Here is a 26,464-nt window from a genome sequence, read left to right as displayed (position 1 = left end):
TAGCATAGAAAAAGAACAAACGGCTGCGCTGAATATCAGGAACGAAACATAATGTACAGAGAGCCAACGTAAAAAATAACAATGTTTATTAATAAAACATATAAAAAGATTATTTATCAAATAACCGGTGAATAATATATATAAATATATATAAGAACAATCACTAGACGTGAACTAGTGGTATATTGTAATAACTCAGCTTATTGGGGTGAAAAGTTCAGTGATTCACTTGTTAGATAGTTGATAAATACCAGGTGTGTTGGTAGGATCCTAATGAATTAAAAGTCCCTCAGTTGAAATTGATATTCAATACCTTTCCAAAATGGGCTGGTAAGAGCCGAGCGTCCTCGGCTTCAATGTCCTGCAATGCCCATATACGCTGTGCAGCGGAAAGGAATGGACCGTCTCTCTCACAACCCGGTCGTGGCGGCGTGTGCGCTGAAGCCGCTGATGTCGGATGCTGTAGACGGAGGGTGCAGCGGGGACCAAGGAGCACCTGGAAGATTTCACCTGAGCTGAGTGTGGATAGGGGCGGGTCCTAAAGGTCCATAACATTGTTATTTTTTACGTCGGCTCTCTGTACATTATGTTTCGTTCCTGATATTCAGCGCAGCCGTTTGTTCTTTTTTTGATGTGCAGGGTAAGTCCAGCTGCCCCTGAGGGAGCAACATTAAGCGATTTAAGGGTGCCAAAATGAAATTACCCGTATATACTCGAGTATAAGTCGACCCGAATATAAGCCGAGGCACCTAATTTTACCACAAAAACCTGGGAAAACTTATTGACTCGAGTATAAGCCTAGGGTGGGAAATGCATCTCTAGGCGTACACAGCCCTCATACTGCCAGATATGCCCCCACAGTGCCAGATATGCCCTCACACTGCCAGATATGCACCCACAGTGCCAGATATGCCCTCATACTGCCAGATATTCCCCCACAGTGCCAGATATGCCCTAATAGTGCCAAATATGCCCCCACAGTGCCAGATATGCCCTCATACTGCCAGATATTCCCCCACAGTGCCAGATATGCCCTCATAGTGCCAGATATGCCCCTGCAGTGCCATATATGCCCTCATAGTGCCAGATATTCCCCGCACAGAGCCAGATATGCCCTCATAGTGCCAGATATGCCCCCACAGTGCCAGATATGCCCTCATAGTGCCAGATATGCCCCCACAGTGCCAGATATGCCCTCATAGTGCCAGATATGCCCCTACAGTGCCAGATATGCCCTCATCGTGCCAGATATGCCCCCTCAGTGCCAGATATGCCCTCATACTCCCAGTTATGCCCCCTCAGTGCCACATATGCTCCCCCCAAGTGCCAAATATGCTCCCCCAGTACCAGGTATAACTTACCCTCCGCCGCTACCGCGCTGTCTTGTGAAGGAGGGACACGGAGGGCACAGCGCGCGCCTCTCATGTGTCCCTCCTGCGTCTCCGGCGGCCGCGGCGGGTCTGTTAAATGAAGTGCCAGTTCGTGAGCCAATCAGAGCTCATGAACGGGTACTTCATTTAATAGACCCGCCACTGCCGCCGGAGATGCAGGAGGGACACAGGAGAGGCGCACGCTGTGCCCTCCATGTCCCTCCTTCCCACTGACTCGAATATAAGCCGAGGGGGCTTTTTCAGCACAAAAAAAAGTGCTGAAAAAGTCGGCTTATGCTCGAGTATATACGGTATATCTTGGTCTCCCAGCCAAGAAGGTTGTGTTGCTGCTGAACCCCTGGAATATGTTGTGTTAGTTCTGCTTAGAGTATTCTGGCTTTTAGTAAAAGCCACTTAATGGGTACTGGGTTAGGATGAAGAGTGAGGGTGGGCTCCATCCATTAAGACCCAGTTTGGGTCTTAGGGCCTAGAGCAGGCATGTCCAAACTGCGGCCCTCCAGCAGTTGAGAAACTACACATCCCAGCATGCCCTGACACAGCATTAGCATTCTCTGACAGCAAAACTGTGTCAGGGCATGCTGGGATGTGTAGTTTCACCACAGCTGGAGGGCCGCAGTTTGGACATGCCTGGCCTAGAACCTCAGAGCGGCTAATTAGTGATTTTACCTGCATGAGGGTTTTAAAAGGCTGCAAGCCTGATCATTAGGTCTCACACACTGCAATGGGGAAATGAGACTGCAGTCTCTATATGAGAGAAACCTGCTACCTGCATAGTGAGCTATGCTTGGTGAAACATCTTGTGTTTTTGTAGTGTTAGTCAGAAGTAACTTGTGTTTAGTTAGTGTCATTTGGCAAGGTACTGTATTTATCTTTATTTTTTTATTTTTTTGCCGCTTAATAAAACTGGTTGAGTGCAGTTGCTTTGAACCTTAGGCTGGTTACACACTTGCCGATATGCACCCGATATATCGTCTGAATCAGCGGATCGGATGAAATATCATATACATTGGCATGTGTGTATACCCTATATCGTTAACGATGGATGTGTCAAAGTCAAAAATGTTACATACACACCACATACAAACTCCAAACAGATGGGTCTCTATTCGTGCGTTTTGCGCATATATGGTAGCATACGCATTCGCACAGAGAAGCTACAAAGACATATACAACACATAGACAAAACATGTTTAGCATCATTTTGTATTAAATTATATAATAGAGTTTAACATCAGATATATATGTATTATTGGAACTGAACAAGATAAACATATCATGCTTAGTGTCAAAATGATCAGGAGAATGTGTGTGTTAATTTGATAGCTATGGGTAGATTGTAGCACATTGTAACGATTAGTTATGATTAAATGTATGAATATGAAGCCACATTCTAAAGTGAACAAAGGATTTCCTGAAAGACAGCATGTGTGCAGAAAGAAACCAGTGCTAAACCCCTATAATTGCATCATCAAACTAGATGTTGCTTGCATATGAACTGACACATCATGAATGAGAGACCTCCACCTCCTGGACCAATAACAGAAGACTCAGTCCCAGACATGTACCTCCCCCAATACACAGAATATAGGTATTTCCCCTCACCCAGGAAGCTCGGTTCGTCGCTATTGGTGCAGATTCAAAGATGGAGAGGACTGTGCATTGAGGGACAGGGTGAAGTATGCTTGCTGTAACTGATCCTTATGTGACTATCTGCTTCTTATGTAATTGTAACTCTGTAACTATATATATATATATATATATATATATATATATACATACAAGTTGAGTATCCCTTATCCAAAATGCTTGGGACCAGCGGTATTTTGGATATCGGATTTTTCCGTATTTTGGAATAATTGCATACCATAATGAGATATCATGTTGATGGGACCTAAATCTAAGCACAGAATGCATTTTTGTTACATATACACCTTATACACACAGCGGGAGGTTATTTTAGCCAATATATTTTGTAACTTTGTGCATTGAACAAACTGTATCTACATTCGCACAATTCATTTATGTTTAATATACACCTTATACACACAGCCTGAAGGTCTTATAATACAATATTTTTAAATAACTTTGTGTATTAAACAAAGTTTGTGTACATTGAGCCATCAAAAAACAAATGTTTCACTATCTCACTCTCACTCCAAAAAATCTGTATTTCGGAATATTTGGATATGGGACACTCAACCTGTATATATATATATATATATATATATATATGTTATAACTGAATGATATACTGTACATATGTTATATTGTATGCATACCCTTTTATTATCAAATATATATATCTCTGAGCGTTGGACCTCAGCCTACAATGTGTGCGACTGGTTGGTTTCTCTTAAGGGATGTAGTATTTGCGACGTACAGCATACTTTTATCATATATGGTAATAAGATGCGCCTTGCGTCCACAGCATATATTATCGCTGGCATTTAAAATATTTAATAGAAATAATCTGAAATACATGCTCCCACGGGTCATTAACGAGGTACAATATCTTCAGTTTTCAACTTGAAATCTAAATATTTTGTATGGGGCGGCATGCACCTGGATGTGGATGCATGCCGTTACTGACGAGATGCAAACGATATAGGGGTAATTCAGACCTGATCGCTCACTAGCGTTTTTTGCAGCACTGCGATCAGGTCAGAACTGCGCATGCGTATGCACTGCAATGCACATGCGCGTCGCACGGGTACAAAGCGGATCGGTGCTGTGCGATGGGTTTTACGAAGAATCTATTCGCACAACCGATCGCAAGGAGATTGACAGGAAGTGGGTGTTTGTGGGTGGCAACTCACAGTTTTCAGGGTGCGCAGGCGTGTCCAAGCGTTTGCATGGCAGGTGTCTGACGTAAATTCTGGCCCCGGACAGGTTGAAGTGATCGCAGTGGCTGAGTAAGTCCTAGGCAACTCATAAACTGCACAGAGTTATTTTGTACCACTCGTCTACACATGCGATCGCACACTTGCACAGCTAAAATACACTCTCTGGTGGGCGGCGACTGTGCGACCGCAGGACTGCAAAAAACAGCTAGCGAGCGATCAGGTCTGAATTACCCCCATAGTTCAGTGTGTATGAACGATATTGTTTGCGGGGGGATTTTACACGATGTCACTGACATCGGCAAGTGTGTACCCAGCCTTAGACTTGTGTGATCTCTCAGCTGCTGTGCACTGATATCCACCCCAGGAGATGAAACCTGTTCTCTAACCCTATTACAAATATAGACAAAGTAAGTATAATAGTACAGTCTGTCCAGATTGCTAGGAACGTTAGTAGGAAGCATTTATTGACATACCATAAAGCTTTTATTGTAACAATTTTATAGCATGGAAACATGAATACACTGATAAACATGAAAACAGATATATTGGGCATGAGTTCCAACCAGAAATGTCAGTTGGTATATGACCTACAAAATCCTTCCTTTGTGTACATTAGTGCAAATGAATGCACCATCGAAACTTGCACATGTTGCAGTTTCTCTATGGAGTATGGCCACCTATGTGAGTGTAACCCACTTTTATCACTTCTAGAGTAGTTACGATATGTGAATGTGCCTCCACCCAAGCTAATGTACTAAGATAACATATTAAGGCTTTCTTGGGTAAGCCTTCCCAAATAGGTGTTATCCATATCACTGTACTATATACTCGTGACCGTATACCTGTTCTTCTTTCTCTTTTCAGGTCTCTGCCACTGAACCTCCAATCAGACAGCGACGAGCGTAAGTATTATAATTTAATATACCAGTATAGTGTTTGCATTAAACATTCAAACATCTATTGTTCATGCATGTATGTATTAGTGATGAGCGGGTTCGGTTTCTCTGAAACCGAACCCCCCCGAACTTCACCTTGTTTACATGGGTCCGAGGCAGGTTAGAACCTTCCCGCCTTGCTCGGCTAACCCGAGCGCGCCCGAACGTCTTCATCCCGCTGTCGGATTCTCGCGAGATTCGGATTCTATATAAGCAGCCGCGCGTCGCCGCCATTTTCACTCGTGCATTGGAGATGATAGGGAGAGGACGTGGCTGGCGTCCTCTCCGTTTATTGTAGAAGACAGAACTTGATTCATTGGTTGTTTATTGCTTAATTGTGGGGAGGATTGGGGAGCAGCTGTTAGGAGTACAGTGCAGAGTTTTGCTGATAAGTGACCACCAGTTTTTATCCATTCTCTGCCTGAAAAAAACGCTCCATACCATATCTGTGCTCAGTGTGCTGCATAATATATCTGTGCTGAGTGCTCACACTGCTTAATTGTGGGGACTGGGGAGCAGCTATAGCAGGAGTACAATGCAGAGTTTTTCTGACAGTGACCACCAGTATACGTTGTCTGCCTGAAAAAACACTCCATATCTGTGCTCAGTGTGCTGCTTTATTGTGGGGACTGGGGACCACCAGTATAATTAATATTATATAGGAGGAGTACAGTGCAGAGTGCACTGCTGTACCTACCTCTGTGTCATCATCCATTAAGTATACTATCCATCTACATTCTATACCTGTGGTGCATTTTAGTTTTGCAGTTTGCTGACAGTGTCCACCAGTATACTATATATAGCAGTACGGTAGGCCACTGCTGTGTACCTACCTCTGTGTCGTCACTCGTCATCCATTAAGTATACTATCCATCTACATTCTATAACTGTGGTGCATTTTAGTTTTGCAGTTTGCTGACAGTGTCCACCAGTATACTATATATAGCAGAACGGTAGGCCACTGCTGTACCTACCTCTGTGTCGTCACTCGTCATCCATTAAGTATACTATCCATCTACATTCTATACCTGTGGTGCATTTTAGTTTTGCAGTTTGCTGACAGTGTCCACCAGTATACTATATATAGCAGTACGGTAGGCCACTGCTTTACCTACCTCTGTGTCGTCACTCGTCATCCATTAAGTATACTATCCATCTACATTCTGTACCTGTGGTACATTTTAGACAGTTTTGCAGTTTGCTGACAGTGTCCACCAGTATACTATATATATACTTATAGCAGTACGGTAGGCCACTGCTGTACCTACCTCTGTGTCGTCACTCGTCATCCATTAAGTATACTATCCATCTACATTCTATACCTGTGGTGCATTTTAGACAGTTTTACAGTTTGCTGACAGTGTCCACCAGTTTATTATATATATACTTATAGCAGTACGGTAGGCCACTGCTGTACCTACCTCTGTGTCGTCACTCGTCATCCATTAAGTATACTATCCATCTACATTCTATACCTGTGGTGCATTTTAGACAGTTTTGCAGTTTGCTGACAGTGTCCACCAGTTTATTATATATATACTTATAGCAGTACGGTAGGCCACTGCTGTACCTACCTCTGTGTCGTCACTCGTCATCCATTAGGTAAACTATCCATCTACATTCTATACCTGTGGTGCATTTTAGACAGTTTTGCACAGTAAATATAGTAGTAGGCCATTGCTATTGATACTGGCATATAATTCCACACATTAAAAAATGGAGAACAAAAATGTGGAGGTTAAAGGGAAAGATCAAGATCCACTTCCACCTCGTGCTGAAGCTGCTGCCACTAGTCATGGCCGAGACGATGAAATGCCATCAACGTCGTCTGCCAAGGCCGATGCCCAATGTCATAGTAGAGAGCATGTAAAATCCAAAACACAAAAGTTCAGTAAAATGACCCAAAAATCAAAATTAAAAGCGTCTGAGGAAAAGCGTAAACTTGCCAATATGCCATTTACGACACAGAGTGGCAAGGAACGGCTGAGGCCCTGGCCTATGTTCATGGCTAGTGGTTCGGCTTCACATGAGGATGGAAGCACTCATCCTCTCGCTAGAAAAAAGAAAAGACTAAAGCTGGCAAAAGCACAGCAAAGAACTGTGCGTTCTTCAAAATCACAAATCCCCAAGGAGAGTCCAATTGTGTCGGTTGCGATGCCTGACCTTCCCAACACTGGACGGGAAGAGCTTGCGCCTTCCACCATTTGCACGCCCCCTGCAAGTGCTGTAAGGAGCACCCGCAGTCCAGTTCCTGATAGTCAAATTGAAGATGTCACTGTTGAAGTACACCAGGATGAAGATATGGGTGTTGCTGGCGCTGGGGAGGAAATTGACAAGGAGGATTCTGATGGTGAGGTGGTTTGTTTAAGTCAGGCACCCGGGGAGACACCTGTTGTCCGTGGGAGTAATATGGCCATTGACATGCCTGGTCAAAATACAAAAAAAATCAGCTCGTCGGTGTGGAATTATTTCAACACAAATGCGGACAACAGCTGTCAAGCCGTGTGTTGCCTTTGTCAAGCAGTAATAAGTAGGGGTAAGGACGTTAACCACCTCGGAACATCCTCCCTTATACGTCACCTGCAGCACATTCATCATAAGTCAGTGACAAGTTCAAAAACTTTGGGTGACAGCGGAAGCAGTCCACTGACCACTAAATCCCTTCCTCTTGTAACCAAGCTCCTGCAAACCACACCACCAACTCCCTCAGTGTCAATTTCCTCCTTACCCAGGAAAGCCAATAGTCCTGCAGGCCATGTCACTGTCAAGTCTGACTAGTCCTCTCCTGCCTGGGATTCCTCCGATGCATCCTTGAGTGTAACGCCTACTGCTGCTGGCGCTGCTGTTGTTGCTGCTGGGAGTCGATCATCATCCAGGAGGGGAAGTCGGAAGACCACTTGTACTACTTCCAGTAAGCAATTGACTGTCCAACAGTCCTTTGCGAGGAAGATGAAATATCACAGCAGTCATCCTGCTGCAAAGCAGATAACTCAGGCCTTGGCAGCCTGGGCGGTGAGAAACGTGGTTCCGGTATCCATCGTTAATTCAGAGGCAACTATAGACTTGATTGAGGTACTGTGTCCCCGGTACCAAATACCATCTAGGTTCCATTTCTCTAGGCAGGCGATACCGAAAATGAACACAGACCTCAGAAAAACACTCACCAGTGTCCTAAAAAATGCAGTTGTACCCAATGTCCACTTAACCACGGACATGTGGACAAGTGGAGCAGGGCAGACTCAGGACTATATGACTGTGACAGCCCACTGGGTAGATGTATTGCCTCCCGCAGCAAGAACAGCAGCGGCGGCACCAGTAGCAGCAGCTCGCAAACGCCAACTCGTTCCTAGGCAGGCTACGCTTTGTATCACCGCTTTCCAGAATAGGCACACAGCTGACAACCTCTTACGGCAACTGAGGAAGATCATCGCAGAATGGCTTACCCCAATTGGACTCTCCTGGGGATTTGTGACATCGGACAACGCCAGCAATATTGTGCGTGCATTACATCTGGGCAAATTCCAGCACGTCCCATGTTTTGCACATACATTGAATTTGGTGGTGCAGAATTATTTAAAAAACGACAGGGGCGTGCAAGAGATGCTGTCGGTGGCCTGAAGAATTGCGGGCCACTTTCGGCATTCAGGCACCGCGTACAGAAGACTGGAGCACCACCAAACATTCCTGAACCTGCCTTGCCATCATCTGAAGCAAGAGGTGGTAACGAGGTGGAATTCAACCCTCTATATGCTTCAGAGGATGGAGGAGCAGCAAAAGGCCATTCAAGCCTATACATCTGCCCACGATATAGGCAAAGGAGGGGGAATGCACCTGACTCAAGCGCAGTGGAGAATGATTTCAACGTTGTGCAAGGTTCTGCAACCCTTTGAACTTGCCACACGTGAAGTCAGTTCAGACACTGCCAGCATGAGTCAGGTCATTCCCCTCATCAGGCTTTTGCAGAAGAAGCTGGAGACATTGAAGGAGGAGCTAAAACAGAGCGATTCCGCTAGGCATGTGGGACTTGTGGATGGAGCCCTTAATTCGCTTAACCAGGATTCACGGGTGGTCAATCTGTTGAAATCAGAGCACTACATTTTGGCCACCGTGATCGATCCTAGATTTAAAACCTACGTTGTATCTCTCTTTCCGGCAGACACAAGTCTGCAGAGGTTCAAAGACCTGCTGGTGAGAAAATTGTCAAGTCAAGCGGAACGTGACCCGTCAACATCTCCTCCTTCACATTCTCCCACAACTGGGGGTGCGAGGAAAAGGCTAAGAATTCCTAGCCCACCCGCTGGCGGTGATGCAGGGCAGTCTGGAGCGAGTGCTGACATCTGGTCCGGACTGAAGGACCTGCCAATGATTACTGACATGTCGTCTACTGTCACTGCATATGATTCTCTCACCATGGAAAGAATGGTGGAGGATTATATGAGTGACCACATCCAAGTAGGCACGTCAGACAGTCCGTACGTACACTGGCAGGAAAAAGATGCAATTTGGAGGCCCTTGCACAAACTGGCTTTATTCTACCTAAGTTGCCCTCCCTCCAGTGTGTACTCCGAAAGAGTGTTCAGTGCAGCCGCTCACCTTGTCAGCAATCGGCGTACGAGGTTACTTCCAGAAAATGTGGAGAAGATGATGTTCATCAAAATGAATTATAATCAATTCCTCCGTGAAGACATTCACCAGCAGCAATTGCCTCCAGAAAGTACACGGGGACCTGAGATGGTGGATTCCAGTGGGGACGAATTAATAATCTGTGAGGAGGGGGATGTACACAGTGAAAGGGGTGAGGAATCGGAGGATGATGATGAGGTGGACATCTTGGCTCTGTAGAGCCAGTTTGTGCAAGGAGAGATTGATTGCTTCTTTTTTGGTGCGGGCACAAACCAACCAGTCATTTCAGTCACAGTCGTGTGGCAGACCCTGTGGCTGAAATGATGGGTTCGTTAAAGTGTGCATGTCCTGTTTATACAACATAAGGGTGGGTGGGAGGGCCCAAGGACAATTCCATCTTGCACCTCTTTTTTCTTTCATTTTTCTTTGCATCATGTGCTGTTTGGGGACATTTTTTTGGAAGGGCCATCCTGCCTGACACTGCAGTGCCACTCCTAGATGGTCCAGGTGTTTGTGTCGGCCACTTGTGTCGCTTAGCTTAGTCACACAGCCACCTTGGTGCGCCTCTTTTTTTCTTTGCATCATGTGCTGTTTGGGGACAATTTTTTGGAAGTGCCATCCTGTCTTGATTGACACTGCAGTGCCACTCCTAGATGGGCCAGGTGTTTGCGTCGGCCACTTGTGTCGCTTAGCTTAGTCACACAGCCACCTTGGTGCGCCTCTTTTTTTCTTTGCATCATGTGCTGTTTGGGGACAATTTTTTGGAAGTGCCATCCTGTTTTGATTGACACTGCAGTGCCACTCCTAGATGGGCCAGGTGTTTGTGTCGGCCACTTGTGTCGCTTAGCTTAGTCACAGCCACCTTGGTGCACCTCTTTTTTTCTTCGCATCATGTGCTGTTTGGGGACAATTTTTTGGAAGGGCCATCCTGCCTGACACTGCAGTGCCACTCCTAGATGGGCCAGGTGTTTGTGTCGGCCACTTGTGTCGCTTAGCCATCCAGCGACCGCAGTGCAAATTTTAGGACTAAAAATAATATTGTGAGGTGTGAGGTGTTCAGAATAGACTGGAAATGAGTGGAAATTATGGTTATTGAGGTTAATAATACTATGGGATCAAAATGACCCCCAAATTCTATGATTTAAGCTGTTTTTTAGGGTTTTTTTGAAAAAAACACCCGAATCCAAAACACACCCGAATTCGACAAAAATTTTTTGGTGAGGTTTTGCCAATACACGTCCGAATCCAAAACACGGCCGCGGAACCGAACCCAAAACCAAAACACAAAACGCGAAAAATTTCCGGTGCACATCACTAGTATGTATATATACCTCTAATCCCCACTAAATTGGCCTATACAATAAAATTCTGCATGCACTACAAAAGCTATTTCAAAATGACACTATTAACTTAGTGTGACCCGGGCAGGCCCGGAACATCCCGCTCCGCAAAGGGATTCAAAGCATGTAGGTGCCTGGCTAGAGAGGCGCTCTACATGCTCTGCATCCCTGTCGCCCCTGCTGCTGCCAGCAGCTGCGCCTGTCACTGTATGTCAGGCAGCGGCACCAGCAGCTGTGCGGATAGAGAGAAGACCAAATTACAGCAACTCCGTCTAGTGAAATGCAGCAAGCTCTGCCCCGGCCCATCTCGCTCTGCAGTGCCTCATATTGCTGCTGTGCGGCCGCTCACCCTCCCGTCCACTTCTCCCGCGTGGCCGCCAGAAAGACCCCGGACTCCTTACAACGGCAGGTGTCACCACACAGTGCGTGGGCTGAGACAGCGGTCAGCGGCATCACCAGCAGGTAGTCGAAGGCCGCGGCTGTGAGTTCTTGTCACTGAGCAGGGGGAGGGAACGTGGGGGCAACGGCGGGTTAACATATATACAGAGACTCCGGGATCTTGCATTATTACAGATACCTGGAAGTCTCTCGGTAGCCAGCAGTCACCAGGTCTCATAGGTAATAAGGGTGGTGCGGATCGCTTGCCGTCAGGGACACAGTGACTTTTTACTTTGTCACCCCCCCCCCCACCCTCTGTGTTCTGTCCTAGTCATGATGTCACCCCCCTCTGTATTCTGTGTCAGCCATTGTCCCCCCCCTCCCCTGTGTTCTGTCCCAATCCTTGTCACCCCTCCTGTGTTCTGTACCAGTCATTGCCACCCCCCCCCCCCCCGTGTTCTTTCCAGGCCCGGCGATAGGGGGGTACAAAGGGTACATCCCCCCCGGACTAGAGGTACAGAGGGGCACAAAACGAGTCAGCTGCGGCTAACTTTGATCTATAATGCATACCTCACCAGCCATCACCACCGACACCCCCCGCTCGCTGACCCCCTCCCCCAGCATCTCCCGTCACTTGCTGTGTTTAGCGTAATGACGCCGCCATCACGGTGTCATGAAATGCTATGGCAGCGTCGTTGCGCTACACACAGCAAGATTTTCACAACAAGATAGTATGCTGCGCCCGCACTGAAAATCTTCTGTCCCCGGTGCCATGGCCAGCATACAGCAGAAGGAGGTGACCTGTCCAAGCACAAGAAGCAAGCTGCAGGAGCATTGTGTGTGTGCTCCAGACTTGCAGAAACCCTCCCTACCTAGTGTGCGATAAGCGTATATTTATTTAATTTTAATCCAATGTAATACTGACAATTTTCCGCAGCATTGTGCAACTTATTTTAACCATGAGTGCAGCACCACTAATACTGGATCTACCTAATTTTCATGTCTTTCACGTGAAGGCACCAGCTGCATATGTGTGTGTGTGTGTGTGTGTGTGTGTGTGTGTGTATATATATATATACGATTAGATTTCACTTGACGTGTAATTCGTCTTTTGTTGTATATCAAATCATCTGTCAGTGTGGGTATTCGTACATCGGGAAAACGGAATGTTCCTTTAAAGAAAGAATGGCTGCACACAGGTCATCTATTAGAAAAGCCATCAGCACAGGTTCGAGCGATCAACCTGTGGCGAGACATTTCCTGGAAGCACATCATAATTTGTCATCACTAAGATATAGAATGATTGATCACGTCCCCAGATCTATCAGGGGAGGTGATCGGGGCAAAAAACTTTTGCAGTGTGAGTCTCGTTGGATCATGCGTTTAAACACGCTGGCACCGAAAGGGTTGAATGAAATGCTCAATTTAAATTGTTTTAATTGAGGTTATGTATTTTGGAAGCCAGTATAATAGTATCAGTGCGTTGGTTGTGTAGGTACTTGGATTTTACATTGTTTTAATGTTTATACTGTTGCTAGGTGACGGGTATGTTCACATACGTCATCCAAAGGAGCCTGGAGGTCTGGTGTCTCCGGCGGAATGACGTCAGTATTACAGCGCCGCAGAATGGCGGCGGGAAGGTGCACTGGGTGTTTTTTCAATAAAAGGTAAGATTGTTTTAGTATACTTTTGTAGCCCTGACGAAAAAGATAAAACTTTGAAACGTTGGCTTAAACTGCTGTGGAATCGGATTATTTCTTAAACCCCTGTGTGCCGTTATTGTGGTTTATATGTGAGGATCTCGCTAAGGGTCTTTAAACGAGCACCGGGGTAAGTAAAGTTTGTATTGGAGTGCCGGCCTGGAAAAGCTCTATGTGATATGACACCTATGCAGTAAGGTGTTATTGTGGCAAGGCACCCACACGATCCAAGAAAGTTGTTAAACGTTCAGGTGCATCTTCGGTACTAGGTCTTGCAGGACCTGAGTAATAAAGACAATCCCGGGATCGGGTAATTTTGCTACGAGTACTGTACACGCACCAAGCCTGACGCGGAGTAATGGCGGAGGGTGTAACTGAGGATGAGACAAGCGGCTTCAAGCATTTCTCATACCCTGTGGGAGACCAATTGACATTCTCGGAATCAGAGGCGGAGGTGATATTGGATAAAGATAGATTATGGGATGAGCTGGAAGTGAATTCAGCAGAAATGCTTTACAGAGACTTGTTGCGTTTGAAGAAAAGAGAGGTTACCTATAAGGGTCACAGTGTTTCACTAAGTGACTATTATAGAGCGAAAAAAATCCCCCGGGGTTTAAGGGTTAAAAACAGCCCTACCATAGGTCGTAATGACCCTACGTTCTGCCGACGCTGGGTTGCAATTTGCAATAAATGCTCGATGGACCTGATGATCCTGATCATTGAGCAATCTAATAAAGAACTGTCAGATATTAAGGAGAAAATCTCTATTTTTGAAACATCTCATAAGGATACATTAAATGCGGATAAAGAGACAAAATGGTATGAAAAACTAGAGGCTCAGGTGCAATCCTTTAAGAAAGATTTAGTGAAATTCAAGAAAGAAAAATTTATGAAAGTTGAAAAGGATTATGAGCAGCAAACCGTTTATCAATGGACAAATCCGAAACTTAGAGATCAAAGACGCCCGTTCTTCAGGAAGTTTAAACAACATGGAGATATGACTGATTCATCATATGAGGGTCACTCATCCAACAGCGAGAATGAAGGTCGGGGGAGATTACCAAATAGTGTCCCTTTAGGACCAGCAACTCGAGCAATGCCGGCAGGAGTAAGAGGAAGATCACCCGTAGGGGGCACCAGGGGAAGAGGCTCAACGCAAGGTGGAAGAAAACCTCCGAAGCAACCCAAAACGTAATCTACAATTTATCTGATTACCAGCTGTCAGATACTGAGACCAAGGTATTATCTAGAGGACTTTCGTTCGTACCTACGAACTCATTCAATGATCTAACATGGCAGGTGGAATTGAATCAATTCCAGCGTAAGCTGAAATTAAAAGAATTTTTTAGCAAACATCCGCAAGAATTGACGGATTCTACTTCTGAAGTATTACCGGTCCAACTTAAGAAACTTTTACCACCATCAAAATTTGATCCTGTATCATCAAACCCCACGATCAAAACCGTGTTGCGGGTGATAGACCATGAAGTGATGAAGGAGGCACCTACCTTTAAACAAACGTTTAGTAATTTATCTAAAGAAGAATGGTTATCACTTAAAAATTTGTCTGAAAAGAAAGATCTTGTTTTCAGACAAGCAGATAAGGGAGGGGCACTGGTAATACAGAATTTGTATGATTACTGTACGGAGGTGGATAGACAACTGGCTGATCCTTCAGTTTACAGGAAATTGAGAAGTGATCCAACTGAGGTCTTTAAGAAAGATTTGCTTATGTTATTGCAGACAGGTGTGGATAGTTCTCTCATTTCTGATAAACTGAAGGATTCCCTGATCCCTAAGTATCCTGAGGTGCCGATTTTTTATACATTGCCGAAAATTCACAAGAATAACACCAGACCTCCTGGTCGGCCAATCATTGCTGCGAGAAAATCTTTGTTTCAGTTATCTTCAACATATTTGGACTCTTTGTTTCAACCTTGTGTCCAAGCGCATGAGTTGTTTTTGTTGGACACCCCCACATTATTACGTAAATTATTTATGTTGAATGATATTCCCAATGATTTATGGCTATGCAGTGTGGACGTGTGTAGTTTATACACGTCAATACCATTGATGGAAGGTTTAAGGGCTGCTAAAAAGTGTGTTGAGAATCACCAATTGTACAAAGGCCCTGATGTGAACTGGGTGATGGAATTATTGCAGATGGTATTATGTAAAAATTACTTCATGTATGCGGGTGATTTTTATTTGCAAATAGGCGGGTGTGCGATGGGTTCTCCGGTCGCACCCGCCTATGCGAATATGTTCATGTTCTCAGTGGAACATGATATATTTTTTTCCAATGCTGAAATTAGATCAAATATTTTCTTTTATACAAGATTTATTGATGACTTGTTAATTCTATGGAAAGGAACCAAGCAAGGCTTTATTGACGTGATAGACAGTTATAATCAAAGTGAAGGCCCCATAAAATTCACATATTCGATCAGTCAGGATGAGGTGAATTTCCTTGATGTGAATATTAAACTAGAGGAGGGGAAATTGGTGACATCCTTATTTAGGAAGTCCACTGATCGGAACAATATGTTGCATTTTGGGAGTTTCCACCCTATTCCATTAAAAACTGGTTTGCCCTATTCTCAATTATTGCGAGTGTGGAGAGTAAATAGTGACCGTGATATTGCCCTGCGTCAAATGGAGGAGATGATTATTAGATTCCAAGCACGGGGGTATCCATTAGAGGTATTAGAGAAGGCTAAACAGAAAGTTCTGGCCACCAACCACAAGGATCGTCTAATATGTGATAGGAATAAAAGGGAGAAGAGGGACATTTTACCTTGGGTCACTAATTACACAGTGGGGAGTAAGAGTATTAAGAAACACTCCAGTAAACAATGGTCATCTGTTAAGTCAGACCCGGAGTTAGGGCTGAGGAACACACATCTGATGTCTTGTTATAAGAGAGGTAGGAACATCAGAGACTTTGTTGTTAAGACAGATGTCACAGACTTAGTCTCTAAAAAACCTACACATTTTTTACAAAAGAGGAATGGCTGCTTTGGCTGTGGTTGTACAACCTGCGGCTTTTTATTGAAGGGTGATACATTCCAGCATCCACAGTCGGGCAAGACTTATACGATTAGATTTCACTTGACGTGTAATTCGTCTTTTGTTGTATATCAAATCATCTGTCAGTGTGGGTATTCGTACATCGGGAAAACGGAATGTTCCTTTAAAGAAAGAATGGCTGCACACAGGTCATCTATTAGAAAAGCCATCAGCACAGGTTCGAGCGATCAACCTGTGGCGAGACATTTCCTGGAAGCACATCATAATTTGTCATCACTAAGATATAGAATGATTGATCACGTCCCCAGATCTATCAGGGGAGGTGATCGGGGTAAAAAACTTTTGCAGTGTGAGTCTCGTTGGATCATGCGTTTAAACACGCTGGCACCGAAAGGGTTGAATGAAATGCTCAATTTAAATTGTTTTAATTGAGGTTATGTATTTTGGAAGCCAGTATAATAGTATCAGTGCGTTGGTTGTGTAGGTACTTGGATTTTACATTGTTTTAATGTTTATACTGTTGCTAGGTGACGGGTATGTTCACATACGTCATCCAAAGGAGCCTGGAGGTCTGGTGTCTCCGGCGGAATGACGTCAGTATTACAGCGCCGCAGAATGGCGGCGGGAAGGTGCACTGGGTGTTTTTTCAATAAAAGGTAAGATTGTTTTAGTATACTTTTGTAGCCCTGACGAAAAAGATAAAACTTTGAAACGTTGGCTTAAACTGCTGTGGAATCGGATTATTTCTTAAACCCCTGTGTGCCGTTATTGTGGTTTATACATATATATACATATATATTTATTTATTTTACAATGAATCCGGCACTCTGTGATGTCCCCTTAGGGCTTACTTGCTCCTGTGCCCTCCTTAATAGGCCTGTGTCTCTATAATAGAATACAGATGAAGGCGTCACTCAGAGGCTGGTAGATGGTGTAAAAGTGAATTTAATTAAGTCAGTGTTTCGGGGATGTGGATTGCTGTCCCTTGGAAATGGGGGTACATCTCTGAAATGCTGAATTAATTAAATCCACTTATACACCATTTAGCAGCCTCTGAGTGCTGTCTTCATCTATATATATATATATATATGTATGTATATATATATATAAAAAAACACCATTTAGCAGCCTCTGAGTGCTGTCTTCATCAATATATATATATATATATATAATATATTGTAACAGGAGTCTTGCTAGAATGTGCCCTGCTACAAAAATTTCCACCAACGACCGATTCCAGGCTTGTGCAAAAACAACAAATACCTTTTATTCAGGTAGCTCAAAAACAAAGATATACATAAAACAAAGATCACTGTCTTTAGTATAAACTACCTGGGAGGTTAGGCCCTGCCTCATTCCCTCTTACTTAATAAGGAATCCTTCAGGTCCCGGCATCCTGACACTAGTGGCCTAGCCCTCCGGATCCCACTGTCCCTAGCAGGCCTATCACTTGGACACTAACTGCCTTCAGGAGCCCAGACTAATGGGAGAGACTCTGCTTTAAACCCAGCAGCCTGGTTCTGGCTGATGAAGCAGCTTCTTGGGCTAAGAAGCCTATCAGACCTGGTCTGGGCCCAATGGATGGGAACCCGGTCCATCCACACTTCCCATCTACCCCCAGGACCCTGTTTGTAGCTTACAGGTGGCAAAGTACCTCTCCTGCCACATACACTTTCCCTCAGCTTTTCGTGATTCAGAAAAGCAGCATGTGACATTGGCAAGGTTTCACCTTCGCCAATTATTTTGGGCTGACAAATCTTTGGGACATAACTTGGGCCCATACACCTGGGTCCCAAGTTCCTCTCCCAAGCACACATCCGAGGCCCTTTTAACTAGTGATGTGCACCGGACATTTTTCGGGTTTTGTGTTTTGGTTTTGGATTCGGTTCCGCGGCCGTGTTATAGATTCGGACGCATTTTGGCAAAACCTCACCGAAAATTTTTTGTCGGATTCGGGTGTGTTTTGGATTCGGGTGTTTTTTTCAAAAAACCCTAAAAAACAGCTTAAATCATAGAATTTGGGGGTCATTTTGATCCCATAGTATTATTAACCTCAATAACCATAATTTCCACTCATTTCCAGTCTATTCTGAACACCTCACACCTCACAATATTATTTTTAGTCCTAAAATTTGCACCAAGGTCGTTGGATGGCTAAGCTAAGCGACACAAGTGGCCGACACAAACACCTGGCCCATCTAGGAGTGGCACTGCAGTGTCAGGCAGGATGGCACTTCAAAAAAATAGTCCCCAAACAGCACATGATGCAAAGAAAAAAAGAGGCGCACCAAGGTCGCTGTGTGACTAAGATAAGCGACACAAGTGGCCGACACAAACACCTGGCCCATCTAGGAGTGGCACTGCAGTGTCAGACAGGATGGCACTTCAAAAAAATTGTCCCCAAACAGCACATGATGCAAAGAAAAAAAGAGGCGCACCAAGGTCGCTGTGTGACTAAGCTAAGCGACACAAGTGGCCGACACAAACACCTGGCCCATCTAGGAGTGGCACTGCAGTGTCAGACAGGATGGCACTTCAAAAAAATGTCCCCAAACAGCACATGATGCAAAGAAAAATGTAAGAAAAAAGAAGTGCAAGATGGAATTGTCCTTGGGCCCTCCCACCCACCCTTATGTTGTATAAACAGGACATGCACACTTTAACGAACCCATCATTTCAGCGACAGGGTCTGCCACACGACTGTGACTGAAATGACTGGTTGGTTTGTGCCCCCACCAAAAAAGAAGCAATCAATCTCTCCTTGCACAAACTGGCTCTACAGAGGCAAGATGTCCTACTAATCATAATCCTCCGATTCCTCACCCCTTTCACTGTGTACATCCCCCTCCTCACAGATTATTAATTCGTCCTCACTGGAATCCACCATCTCAGATCCCTGTGTACTTTCTGGAGGCAATTGCTGGTGAATGTCTCCACGGAGGAATTGATTATAATTCATTTTGATGAACATCATCTTCTCCACATTTTCTGGAAGTAACCTCGTACGCCGATTGCTGACAAGGTGAGCGGCTGCACTAAACACTCTTTCGGAGTACACACTGGAGGGAGGGCAACTTAGGTAGAATAAAGCCAGTTTGTGCAAAGGCCTCCAAATCGCCTCTTTTTCCTGCCAGTATACGTACGGACTGTCTGACATGCCTACTTGGATGCGGTCACTCATATAATCCTCCACCATTCTTTCAATGGTGAGAGAATCATATGCAGTGACAGTAGACGACATGTCAGTAATCGTTGGCAGGTCCTTCAGTCCGGACCAGATGTCAGCACTTGCTCCAGACTGCCCTGCATCACCGCCAGCGGGTGGGCTCGGAATTCTTAGCCTTTTCCTCGCACCCCCAGTTTCGGGAGAATGTGAAGGAGGAGATGTTGATGGGTCACGTTCCGCTTGACTTGACAATTTTCTCACCAGCAGGTCTTTGAACCTCTGCAGACTTGTGTCTGCCGGAAAGAGAGATCCAACGTAGGTTTTAAATCTAGGATCGATCACGGTGGTCAAAATGTAGTGCTCTGATTTAAACAGATTGACTACCCGTGAATCCTGGTTAAGCGAATTAAGGGCTCCATCCACATGCCTAGCGGAATCGCTCTGTTTTAGCTCCTCCTTCAATGTCTCCAGCTTCTTCTGCAAAAGCCTGATGAGGGGAATGACCTGACTCAGGCTGGCAGTGTCTGAACTGACTTCACGTGTGGCAAGTTCAAAGGGTTGCAGAACCTTGCACAACGTTGAAATCATTCTCCACTGCGCTTGAGTCAGGTGCATTCCCCCTCCTTTGCATATATCGTGGCCAGATGTATAGGCTTGAATGGCCTTTTGCTGCTCCTCCATCCTCTGAAGCATATAGAGGGTTGAATTCCACCTCGTTACCACCTCTTGCTTCAGATGATGGCAGGGCAGGTTCAGGACTGTTTGGTGGTGCTCCAGTCTTCTGTACGCGGTGGCTGAATGCCGAAAGTGGCCCGCAATTCTTCGGGCCACCGACAGCATCTCTTGCACGCCCCTGTCGTTTTTTAAATAATTCTGCACCACCAAATTCAATGTATGTGCAAAACATGGGACGTGCTGGAATTTGCCCAGATGTAATGCACGCACAATATTGCTGGCGTTGTCCGATGTCACAAATCCCCAGGAGAGTCCAATTGGGGTAAGCCATTCTGCGATGATCTTCCTCAGTTTCCGTAAGAGGTTGTCAGCTGTGTGCCTCTTCTGGAAAGCGGTGATACAAAGCGTAACCTGCCTAGGAACGAGTTGGCGTTTGCGAGATGCTGCTACTGGTGCCGCCGCTGCTGTTCTTGCTGCGGGAGGCAATACATCTACCCAGTGGGCTGTCACAGTCATATAGTCCTGAGTCTGCCCTGCTCCACTTGTCCACATGTCCGTGGTTAAGTGGACATTGGGTACAACTGCATTTTTTAGGACACTGGTGAGTGTTTTTCTGAGGTCTGTGTTCATTTTCGGTATCGCCTGCCTAGAGAAATGGAACCTAGATGGTATTTGGTACCGGGGACACAGTACCTCAATCAAGTCTATAGTTGCCTCTGAATTAACGATGGATACCGGAACCACGTTTCTCACCGCCCAGGCTGCCAAGGCCTGAGTTATCTGCTTTGCAGCAGGATGACTGCTGTGATATTTCATCTTCCTCGCAAAGGACTGTTGGACAGTCAATTGCTTACTGGAAGTAGTACAAGTGGTCTTCCGACTTCCCCTCCTGGATGACGATCGACTCCCAGCAGCAACAACAGCAGCGCCAGCAGCAGTAGGCGTTACACTCAAGGATGCATCGGAGGAATCCCAGGCAGGAGAGGACTCGTCAGACTTGACAGTGACATGGCCTGCAGGACTATTGGCTTTCCTGGGTAAGGAGGAAATTGACACTGAGGGAGTTGGTGGTGTGGTTTGCAGGAGCTTGGTTACAAGAGGAAGGGATTTAGTGGTCAGTGGACTGCTTCCGCTGTCACCCAAAGTTTTTGAACTTGTCACTGACTTATGATGAATGCGCTGCAGGTGACGTATAAGGGAGGATGTTCCGAGGTGGTTAACGTCTTTACCCCTACTTATTACAGCTTGACAAAGGCAACACACGGCTTGACACCTGTTGTCCGCATTTGTGTTGAAATAATTCCACACCGAAGAGCTGATTTTTTTTGTATTTTGACCAGGCATGTCAATGGCCATATTCGTCCCACGGACAACAGGTGTATCCCTGGGTGCCTGACTTAAACAAACCACCTCACCATCAGAATCCTCCTTGTCAATTTCCTCCCCAGCGCCAGCAACACCCATATCCTCATCCTGGTGTACTTCAACAGTGACATCTTCAATTTGACTATCAGGAACTGGACTGCGGGTGCTCCTTACAGCACTTGAAGGGGGCGTGCAAATGGTGGAAGGCGCAAGCTCTTCCCGTCTAGTGTTGGGAAGGTCAGGCATCGCAACCGACACAATTGGACTCTCCTTGGGGATTTGTGATTTAGAAGAATGCACAGTTCTTTGCTGTGCTTTTGCCAGCTTAAGTCTTTTCATTTTTCTAGCGAGAGGATGAGTGCTTCCATCCTCATGTGAATCTGAACCACTAGCCATGAACATAGGCCAGGGCCTCAGCCGTTCCTTGCCACTCCGTGTCGTAAATGGCATATTGGCAAGTTTACGCTTCTCATCAGATGCTTTCAATTTAGATTTTTGGGTCATTTTACTGAACTTTTGTTTTTTGGATTTTACATGCTCTCTACTATGACATTGGGCATCGGCCTTGGCAGACGACGTTGATGGCATTTCATCGTCTCGGCCATGACTAGTGGCAGCAGCTTCAGCACGAGGTGGAAGTGGATCTTGATCTTTCCCTATTTTAACCTCCACATTTTTGTTCTCCATTTTTTAATGTGTGGAATTATATGCCAGTATCAATAGCAATGGCCTACTACTATATATACTGCGCACAACTGAAATGCACCACAGGTATGGATGGATAGTATACTTGACGACACAGAGGTAGGTAGAGCAGTGGCCTTCCGTACCGTACTGCTATATATACTGGTCGTCACTGTCAGCAAACTGCAAAACTAAAATGCACCACAGGTATAGAATCTAGATGGATAATATACTTGACTACACAGAGGTAGGTAGAGCAGTGGCCTTCCGTACCGTACTGCTATATATAGTATACTGGTGGTCACTGTGTCAGCAAACTGCAAAACTAAAATGCACCACAGGTATAGAATGTAGATGGATAGTATACTTAATGACGACACAGAGGTAGGTAGAGCAGTGGCCTTCCGTACCGTACTGCTATATATAGTATACTGGTGGTCACTGTGTCAGCAAACTGCAAAACTAAAATGCACCACAGGTATAGAATGTAGATGGATAGTATACTTAATGACGACACAGAGGTAGGTACAGCAGTGGCCTTCCGTACCGTACTGCTATATATAGTATACTGGTGGTCACTGTGTCAGCAAACTGCAAAACTAAAATGTACCACAGGTATAGAATGTAGATGGATAGTATACTTAATGACGACACAGAGGTAGGTACAGCAGTGGCCTTCCGTACCGTACTGCTATATATAGTATACTGGTGGTCACTGTGTCAGCAAACTGCAAAATTAAAATGCACCACAGGTATAGAATGTAGATGGATAGTATACTTAATGATGACACAGAGGTAGGTACAGCAGTGGCCTTTCCGTACCGTACTGCTATATATAGTATACTGGTGGTCACTGTGTCAGCAAACTGCAAAACTAAAATGCACCACAGGTATAGAATGTAGATGGATAGTATACTTAATGACGACACAGAGGTAGGTAGAGCAGTGGCCTTCCGTACCGTACTGCTATATATAGTATACTGGTGGTCACTGTGTCAGCAAACTGCAAAACTAAAATGCACCACAGGTATAGAATGTAGATGGATAGTATACTTAATGACGACTCAGAGGTAGGTACAGCAGTGGCCTTCCGTACCGTACTGCTATATATACTGGTGGTCACTGTGTCAGCAAACTGCACAACTGAAATGTACCACAGGTATAGAATCTAGATGGATAGTATACTTAATGACGACACAGAGGTAGGTACAGCAGTGGCCTACTGTACCGTAATGCTATATATTATATACTGGTGGTCACTGGTCAGCAAAACTCTGCACTGTACTCCTCCTATATAATATTATACTGGTGGTCCCCAGTCCCCACAATAAAGCAGCACACTGAGCACAGATATGGAGTGTTTTTCAGGCAGACAACGTGTACTGGTGGACACTGTCAGCAAAACTCTGCACTGTACTCCTTCTATATAATACAGCTGCTCCCCAGTCCCCACAATTAAGCAGTGTGAGCACAGATATATGCAGCACACTGAGCACAGATATGGAGTGTTTTTCAGGCAGACAACATATTACTGGTGGTCACTGTCAGCAAAACTCTGCACTGTACTCCTCCTATATACAGCTGCTCCCCAGTCCCCACAATTAAGTAATAAGCAAGCACAAAATATTTGCAATGCATCAACATAAACGGAGAGGACGCCAGCCACGTCCTCTCCCTAACATTTCCAAAGCACGAGTGAAAATGGCGACGCGCGGCTGCTTATATAGAATCCGAATCTCGCGAGAATCCGACAGCGGGATGATGACGTATGGCTCGGACCTGTGTAAAAAGGGTGAAGTTCGGGGGGGTTCGGTTTCCGAGAAACCGAACCCGCTCATCACTACTTTTAACTGGCCCTGGAATCTATTTCCATTAAAGGTTGGTGGCACCAACTCCACTGTGCCACCTTCCCTTTCCCTCCACTTTGGCATAGTGGCTGAAGTGGTCATTTTAATGGACAACTTCCTGTTGCCCACTAAACTTCCCCTTCTCTTCATCTTTCCACCTTTAGGGATGTTTCCCTTATCGGGCTCGGATTTACTGGCTACTGAGGAAGTCACTTCATTCTTTTCTGGGTGTTTGTGACACCTGACCTTAACCAACTCTGGACTGGGGAAGGTTTTTAAGTTCACTCGGGGCCTAGTAGTCACCCCGGCCCTCTGTGGTCTTGGCCTATATGGACAATTCCACCTTTTATGGTCCCGCTCTTGGCACCGGTAACACCTAGTCTCTGCCCTGACTTTATATTGTTCTGAGGTCATGTTCCAACTTTGCCCCCAGCCTTTTCCTCAGAGTGAGGCATTGGTCCCGAGTCTCAGAAAGTCCTTTCATTTGTTGAACTTTTAGTGCTTCCTTCAGTCTTTCCAGCTTTGGTAAAATTTTCTTCATTAACGTGACTGCTTTGTCCTCCGATCTCCCATCTTTGACCCTAGTCACTGTCTCCTGCTGTTCTATGACCGGCACATAACCCATTTTCTTTAACATCCTAGAGGATGCTGGGGTCCACATTAGTACCATGGGGTATAGATGGGTCCACCAGGAGCCACTGGCACTTTAAGAGTTTAAGAGTGTGGCTGGCTCCTCCCTCTATGCCCCTCCTACCAGACTCAGTTTAGAAATTGTGCCCGGAGGAGCAGGTCACAGCTAGGGGAGCTCTCCTGAGCTTTCCTGGGAAAAGTTTAGTTTAGAGTTTTTTATTTTACAGGGAGACTGTTGGCAACAGACTCCCTGCAGCGTGGGACTAAGGGGGGGAGCAGTGTCCGCCCTGCGGGGTCTGAGCAACTAACTCCGCTGACCGGACACTGAGCTCCAGAGGGGCTGATCGGTCCCCGCCGCAGCATGCCGCCGACTCCTTACAGAGCTGAAGAATGTGGTGAGTTAGTCACCGACCCCCCTAGCAAGTAGGGGGCCGGTGTGAAGATGGCGGCAACAGGGGAGGGAGCGCGATATTACAGCGCTCACGGATGGTTACCAGAGGCACACTGTGCGGCGCTCTGAGGGGCGCCCTGGCCAGCGCTTACCCATCACACTTGGTAAGCAAGCCTGTCGGGCCCCTGGGATCCAGCCAACACAACTCCTCAGACCAAGGTTTAAACACTGCTGAGCGGGAAGACAGCTCCGGGAAGGGGGGGGGGGGTTCTCCTCAGAGTGGACCTGCAGCGTTCCATCGCCACTTTCCTCCATGCTGCATGCTGAAGGAAGATCCTCATCCACTCCGCAGCAGCTCCAGTTACTGTACGGTACCAGGGGGTTGTAGAAGGGAGGGGAGGCTGAATACTTGACTGTGTGTCCTATTAAGGAGCACAAGTCTGCACTGGTAAGAGGTGTCTCTTAGTATAGAAAGCGCTGGTGTGGGTTGGCTCCAATCTCTGTCTCTCTCTTGCCATTCTTGAGGGGGGAAACTCTGTCCTACCCCATCCTGTGTGTGTGTGGTGTGTTTGGTGGTCACTAGCAGCGATGTCCAGGGATACTGTGTCTTATGCTGCTGAGGATTTATCCTCCCAGGATGATCCCATTCCATGCAATCAGTTTAGCACTGGTTTAGCACAGATTCCAGCAAGGGAACCAGAGTGGTTTTCCTCTATCAGGACTTGGATGTCCCAGATTGCTGACAGGGTTACCAGTACTGAGTCGGCAACACAGGTATTGCAGTCCTCTATGTTGTGTGGCCCTTGTCGGGTACCTCGGGCCCCGCTATATATCCCCACAAATGTGCGCTTGTGCGGTAACACAAGACGACATGGATACCGATTCTGACACTACGGATGGTGACGGGGATGTGTTGCGGGGGTCCGCATCTCTTGCAAGGGGGGTGCAGCTGTTGATAGAGGCGATCAGGGATGTGTTAAATGTTAATGATACCACACCTGAGCAGGTTGAGGAGGCTTTCTTCACTGAAAACAAGAAAGCTTCGCTAACCTTCCCTGGGTCAAAAAAGCTGAATGCTATATTTGAAAAGGCCTGGGTGAACCCTGAAAAGAAGTTTCAGATCCCTAAAAGGGTTCTGGTAGCTTTTCCTTTCCCTGAGGACGACAGGAAAAAGTGGGAAAACCCGCCAATCGTTGACGCTTCTGTATCCAGACTCTCAAAGAAGGTGGTTTTGCCGGTACCGGGATCCACCGCCTTGAAGGAGCCGGCAGATAGGAAAATTGATAATACTCTGAAATCAGTGTACACTGCTTCAGGTGCCATATTACGTCCCACTATTGCTAGTGCGTGGATTGCTAAGGCTATAGTGAAATGGTCGGCTGCCTTGATGGAAGATTTGGATACGATGGATAGGGATGACGTTGTATTGTATTTACATAACATTCATGAGTCTGCAGGTTTCATGG

At 45.8% G+C, this 26,464-nt stretch overlaps 1 protein-coding gene across 5 annotated transcripts in view; it reads left to right on the top strand.

Annotated features, from left to right (window-relative positions):
• The window catches only part of LOC134957945 (beta-1,3-galactosyltransferase 2-like), a 492,768-nt gene that overhangs the window by 159,552 nt on the left and 306,752 nt on the right, over positions 1-26,464 (top strand). For 4 of the 5 annotated variants that reach the window (XR_010186808.1, XR_010186809.1, XM_063940198.1 and 1 more), the window contains one exon: positions 5,099-5,136. The gene's annotated coding sequence lies outside the window, so the exon portion shown is untranslated. Of the gene's footprint in view, positions 1-5,098; positions 5,137-16,771; positions 16,897-26,464 lie in introns of those variants that run through there. The other variant, XM_063940200.1, reaches the window with a different exon arrangement.

This window comes from Pseudophryne corroboree, chromosome 9 (assembly GCF_028390025.1).
Source record: "Pseudophryne corroboree isolate aPseCor3 chromosome 9, aPseCor3.hap2, whole genome shotgun sequence".
Lineage (NCBI taxonomy): Eukaryota > Metazoa > Chordata > Amphibia > Anura > Myobatrachidae > Pseudophryne > Pseudophryne corroboree.
The sequence above is the reverse complement of the archived record's forward strand: the minus strand, read 5'-3'. Positions and strand labels throughout refer to the sequence as shown.